Source organism: Tamandua tetradactyla, chromosome 3 (genome assembly GCF_023851605.1).
Source record: "Tamandua tetradactyla isolate mTamTet1 chromosome 3, mTamTet1.pri, whole genome shotgun sequence".
In the NCBI taxonomy this organism is placed as follows: domain Eukaryota; kingdom Metazoa; phylum Chordata; class Mammalia; order Pilosa; family Myrmecophagidae; genus Tamandua; species Tamandua tetradactyla.
In genome coordinates, this window is record NC_135329.1 from 56550196 (window position 1) to 56556800 (window position 6605).

Sequence of the window (6605 nt, forward strand, 5' to 3'; positions counted from 1 at the left end):
GGATCATAAAGCTGGAAAGTGGGAATTGGATGGGCTGCATGGTCAGTCTTGTTTTTCCTGTCTGGTATTTGGTGTGGGCGTGCATGTGTGTGTGAGAGAGAGAGATAAAGAGAGGGAGGGGAGGGAAAGAGCAATGCGGAGGAGATATCTGGCTAGCTGATCAGCTCAGCCACCCTTGCCAATTTGGGTCTGAAATGGGGACAGATGTAGGCCCCAGCTGGGAGGGGACTCGCTTAGGGCCCGCTATCTCCCTCCCCTTTCTTTCTGCTGGAAGTTCTTGTGCGGGTCCCTGTATGCCTCCAGATGGCTGAGAAAGTACCAGAGCTCTACAGGGCCTCTGCTTCCCCCGCACTGGGCACAGCCCTGCAGCCCTCTGCGCACAGGAGAAGAAGTACCTGATTAGAAATCAGAGCCAAAAGGAAGTCGTGTCTGCTTTGAAACACCAGTGCCTGTGCCAGGTCAGGAAGGGCAACAGCTGTTAAGGGGGGAGAGCCCAGCTCTCTAATTTGCAGGGCACTGAGCAGTGAGGGAGCTTGTCCCACTGGTGGGACTGGGCATCGAGGGGCCGTGAGCTTGTTCAGCATAGGTGGTTCTGGGTCTCAGCAGCGGTCATCTAGATCACCCACTGCCCCAGCAGACACCTGCTGAGCCTTTCATTATGGGCTGCCAGGCTTCCTTACTGGTGAACACAGCCAGATCCACTCTACAGAGCTCTAGACAGGTTTGCGTCAGATGATATACATGATGGATTTTAGAAGACTAAAACCCTTTTTGAATATGCATTCAACCATACAAAAGATGCACCAACGGGAGAGGAAATGGATGCTGGATTGAGAAGACACAATTTGTGGTTGTAATTGTTCGTCTCTCCCGATGGCCAATTGGGGCTCCTGGCCCTTGGTTCCCAGTCCAGCTCCCATCCCTGTCTTTCTGGCTTTGGATGTTTCTGTGGCTGCTCATTCGGAGGGAGGTGCTGAGCGAATCCAGCAGGTGCCAGGAAAGGGGTGGTCTGCAAGTCAGCACCCCAGGCTGACACAACAGGCCTGATGCAACCCATGAGAGGGAAAGAACAATGGGCAGATGAGTGATGAAAGGAGCTGTGTGGTGTGTTCAGGTCAGCAACCAAGGGTTGGGTGGTGTCTTGGGGATCCCTGCCTGTGTTTTCCTGGCCTAGGGATGGTGTCCTGAGCAGAGCAGATCCGCCTGTCAGGGGCAGGGGCAGCCACAAAGCCTCTTCCCCATGGCTAGTGTCCCTTGAGCACTGAGTGTTACATATGTGTGAGGCTCTCATTCCGGGCACCAGGGCTTCTGTGGCAAACAACATAGATAGAAATCCCTACCGCGTGGAGTTAACCGGGAGAGCTCAGGGTGAGGCCCCCTAACCTGGTCTGAGGGGTCTGGCAAGTGTCGGTAGAAATGCTCTTTCCATGGAAACCTAGAGGCTCAGCAAGACAATGGGCACAGGGGTGGATAGAGTTGCCCCATCTGTGTTCCAGGTGGAGGCACCCCTATTTGCCAAGGCCAGATCAGACGAAGAATGGCTCATATGGGGAATTAAAATATCCTTCAGGGCAATGTGACAGTAGATCAGTGGCAGGATTCTTGCCTGCCATGCCGGAGACCTGGGTTCGATTCCTGGTGCCTGCTTATGCAAAAAAAAAATTACGTATATATATCCTTCAGCATGAATATATGGAGAGAGAGAGCAGGGTGGGGGAAGACAGCCATGTTTTGGAGGCAGATAAACCGGGGTTGAACCTGCCCCACTGCTAACTAGATGTACATCCTTGGATAAGTTTCTTGAAGTTTCTCAGCTCTAACACAGGGTGCTAAATCCCTACCTCACACCATTCTGGGGAGACTCAAATGGGATGGTAGAGGCAGAGGGCCTGGCCGGGGCTGGCACACACGTTTTCCTATGAACAGCACTGTCTCCCTGGCCCAGCACTGGAGGGGCTCAGCAGGCAGAGGAAAATGCCTTGAGTGTTTGTCAGTGATTTATACAGCTCAGCCGGGAGCTCAGGGAAGGCACAGCGAATGCCCTTTTGATTTCCGTTTAATTTTGCAAGCAGAATGCCCCTGGGGCTGACAGATTCTCTGGTAATGAAATTGTAAAAACAATTGAGTTACGCATTACCAGCTTTAAAGGACAGCCCAGTGCGGTGGGTGCATAACTATGCAATTATATTGGGAGCCATCGATGGTTTACTTAGGATGGATGGTATGGTGTGTAAATAATAACTGTTTGAAAAATAAACAGAAGGATACAAGGACTGGAGAAAATGTGGAGAAAGAGAGAGCTATTTACCGTTGGTAGGGAAGTAGAGTGGTGCAGCCCCTCTGGAGGTGTGGGGTTGCCATATGATCCTGCAATCCCATTATTTGGTATACATTTGGAGAACTGAAAGTAGGATATGCATAAACATTTGCACAAAGCTGTTTATGGCGGCACCATGCACGATGTGCAGTGCACGGAGGTGGCCTAAGTTACGCTGATAGTTGACTGGGAGGACCAACTGTGGGATACACATACGAGGGAATACTGTATGACTACAAGAAGGAATGAAGTTGTGAGGCATACACCTGGGTGAATGAACCTTGAGGACATTATGTTGAGTAGAATAAGCCAGAAACAAAAGGGCAACTATTAAGGCCTCACTAATGTAAACTAACTGCAATGAGCAAATGCTGAGGACTGAATTCGAGAGCATAGGTTATCAGGGGATAGGACATGAGCTGAGATTGGGCAAGCAAAGATTAAGGAGTACAGAATGCTCAATAAGGCTTATTGTAAAGATTCCTAGATTGCAAAATAGCAGTCACATGTATTCCTGAATTTTAACTGTTATTTCTAACCTGAGAGGCTGTGCTTTTTCTGCACAACCTGGTATTTCCCTGGAACTTTGGGCGTCTGTGTGACACCTGAGACTCAGAGTTCTGAAGCTCTGAAAGTCATCATTATTTCATACAGCAACTGTTAAAGAAGCTGAAAAATGAATAGACTTCAATTCTATGAATTTATGGTTGAAGATATGAATGAAACAGACTTGATTAGGACAAGGTTAAACAGAATACAGGCTAAAAGATCATATTGTTAAAACATAGGATTAAAAAAGAACTTGGAATAATAAGATAAATTGGCTTTGCAATTCATTCTTGTACAAAGCAGGTAAAACCAAAAACTGAACAGGAAAGTTCTTTAATCCATATCTCTCTTCTCTAGCAAACACTGGGTCCAAAGTTTCAGCTAAGACAAACATGGAAACTTGGCAACATGCATTTTACAGTTAAGCAGGTATTTTCACCCACTTTATTTTTTCCTTAATACCCAGTACCTTTGAGGTCTTATCACTATATTATTGTTCATGAAGAAGCAATTCCTCTACAACACATACCTTAAGCATGATGTTCTCCATACAAAGGGAATAATACTTCCTAACATAAAAGATGTGTCTTAGATTCCTAAGTTACTACCCTAAGCTCTAGACTACATTACAGAAAAAAATATTTCATGGATGATAACTATTTTAACAACAAAATAAATGACAGAAGTAAGCCCCCCAATAAATAATTGCTTTGCTAGAAAGAAAAATAAATTTACATTTTATATTTTTAATCCAACCTGAGATATCATCAGCTATTAAGATGCACTATCATGCATCACTAAGAAAGAACACCATCCCATTCAACTATGACACAATGCATTCTCATCATGTAAAACATTGATTTTATATTTAGTGAAAGAGCTCTTTCAGTGGTCAACAGATCTTTTCACATAAATCTGGTGCATATGTAAAGTAAATGAGTGAGATAAATTGGTTAAGTTATAGCTGTAATTTCATATTCTGAGTTCAACTCTTCTGAGTCACTTTTCCAATCACAGTCATGGATGCGTGCATTTTTCCATATGACACTAAGTATCAGTGATGCAACATTTTTTCGCAGAGCGCGCTGTCACTGTCTCCTGTTTAATGTCAGTAGGAAGCTTTGGTCAAGATGATGTTTGACGCCTTAATGATAGTCCTGCTCGAGGCATGAATTGGTCACACCAGCCTCTTGCTGCTTTGAATTTTGTTTCATCTATTTCGAGGGTTTGGGCAAATTCTCCTGCCTTCAACTGCATCACTTGGCATGTGCCAGCCAAACCTTTTGCACGTGTCTCACAGACAAAAAGTAGCACAGTTTCGTCTATCTATGGGTATCTTCCTTTCACAGCTCATGTAAAGCATTTTGTTGATGCTTTGCAAGAAAATAAGGAATTGTGGTCATTCCTCCAGCAACAAATATTTGCTCTACTAATATTGAATGTATGCCCAGCTGTTCTGTTTCCATGCTTTTCTTCATACCCAACAACTTTTCATTTCAAAGCTAAATCATAGTGTAATCTTATTGAAGACATTCTAAAATGACAATTAAACCTAACAAAGTTGACACTAACAACACGCTATTCGGTTCAAGTGATAACACTATAACCAACTTCACACAGGCATGAACAGGGCAATTACATCGTGGCTATCACACAGTTGACAGCAATTTGTAGATGCATCCTAATTTCAGACAAGTTAAAATATGCAGAAGTACATACATTTTAGAATTGATAAAATTGCTTTTTCAAGACAGTAAGATTTACCACATTTACACCAGTGCAAGTAAAATATGCCTAAGAGCTCAAGGAATAAACCATATAAGTAGAAAGTTAGTGAAGCAAAGATTATCTTTAAGATGGTATTTGCAATGGTCCAATTTGATCTTAATTCCCTTTATTTTTATGTGGTTCAAGTGTAGATATATGTATTTTTTAATTTGACTTAAAATCCAAATGCATATGTTCTTCAGTCTTTTAGTAAATTTGAAGACCACGTCACTACATGTGGAGGCTCCCAATCACTGCATTTTATCGTTCACTCATCAAGGACCGTGTCTGGGGCTTAGCAGCTGTCATTCGCTGGGGCGGTTTTTTGGCGAACTGATCTGATCCTATGTGGAGAGGATGGAGTGTCTTCTGTTTCACGTCCTGACAGCTCATGATCTCCCTATTGGGATCCTATGTTTCTCACCAGTTTCCATATAAACATGAATTTAGATTTAAAAAAAAAAAAGATGCCATACAAAACACCAGCCACACAGTATCAGCGGCCAGTTGATCAGTAGCTTGGGGCAAACACCAGCGGGGTCAGCCCAACCCTGTGTCCCATCCAGGGGGTGGGAGAGAGGTGGGTGGCAAGAAAGTGGGGCGTATTCCGGGTTGCCCATTACTTATCCTCAGAGTGCATAAAACGAGATGCCCACGGGCCAGACCCATTTCTACTGTCAACACTGGCCTCACTGCTAGCCACTGCTTCCTGGAACCACCATTAGAAGGGATCTGGCTCTGTCTGTTGGCCCTTCCTTCCCTCGAGGCATATTTCAGGGGAAAAGGGACACTCTGTCCCACAGGGCTGCAGCTTCCTGGTTGAAGCTGGAAGAAAGCATTTCCTGGGTCCTTATCTCACCTTCTTCAAGCCCCAGGGCTACTGCTGGGGCCTTGGCCACAACCCTCCCTGTCATCCTCAGAGGAAGCTTTTCTAAAGCCTAGTTCACTCCCTGCTTCAAACCACCAGATGTCCCCATGGCCCAAAGAGGACCCACCCAACACTCTACCTTCCCCGGTGGGATGACGGACATTCCTCCGTCTTCTCAGGCCTCCAGCAACCTGCTCACTCTGCGCTCAGCCCAGGTCATCTTACCCTCTTCCTCATACGGAGTCTTCCTCATTCTCCATGGCTTAGCCTTGGAAACTGTTTCTGCCCTGACGCCTGCCAGGACTGGAAGTGATCCCTCTCCCCCACACCCCTGCAATACTTAATGGTGAGGCTCTGCTAGAACATTTACACCACTAACATTAAATTCAGCAGCAGCTCTGATAACATCTCTTGTGATTTATTTAGTCTCGACAATGTGCCAAACAGCATATGTTATCTCATTTAATTCTCATAATTGTGGAAGAAGCAGATATTACATTTCTCGATTTTCAGATGAGGAAAAAGGCCAAGAGAGGTTAATTAACTGGCATAAAAGGACAAATACGGTATGAGCTCACTAATATGAACTAAATGTACCTAGCACACTCATGGTGTTAATATCCGGAACGTGGGTCACCAGAAGATGGGATGAGGGCAGAGAATGGGGAGCCGATGCTTCATTTGTGCAGAATTTTATTTTAAGTGTTTGGAAATGGATAGAGGTGATGGTAGCACATTATAGTGAGTATAATTAACAGCAGTGATATGTGGGTGTCATTGTGGTTGAAAGGGAAACTTTAGGATCGCGTGTTTTACTAGAAGGGAAGCTAGACAATGAAACACAGGGCTGTATAACATAGGGGACTTTCTCGTGTGTGAAAATGTCCTAGAATTGATTGTGTTGATGACTGCCCAGCTCCGAATTTACTAGAACACATTGATTGTACACTTTAGATGGATTGTATGGTAGGTGAATTTATCTCAATAAAATTGCTTTAAAAACTATTCCAACAAAACAAACAAAAATAAAAGTGGGGGGAAGGGGCTAGATGAAATAAGAGTGGCAGAATATTGAAAATTATTGAAGCTGGATGATAGATATAT

The 6605-nt window shown here is 44.4% G+C and overlaps 1 long non-coding RNA gene and 1 pseudogene across 1 annotated transcript; one reads left to right on the forward strand and one right to left on the reverse strand.

Moving 5' to 3' along the window:
* Positions 1-431: 431 nt before the first annotated feature.
* On the forward strand, positions 432-4891 carry LOC143676090 (uncharacterized). The gene is made up of 3 exons (XR_013171813.1): positions 432-458; positions 3224-3295; positions 4837-4891. It is a non-coding gene; the product is annotated as an uncharacterized LOC143676090 (long non-coding RNA).
* Positions 4892-4928: 37 nt separating this feature from the next.
* Positions 4929-5195, reverse strand: LOC143675556 (small integral membrane protein 13 pseudogene; annotated as a pseudogene).
* Between the last annotated feature and the right edge of the window lie 1410 nt (positions 5196-6605).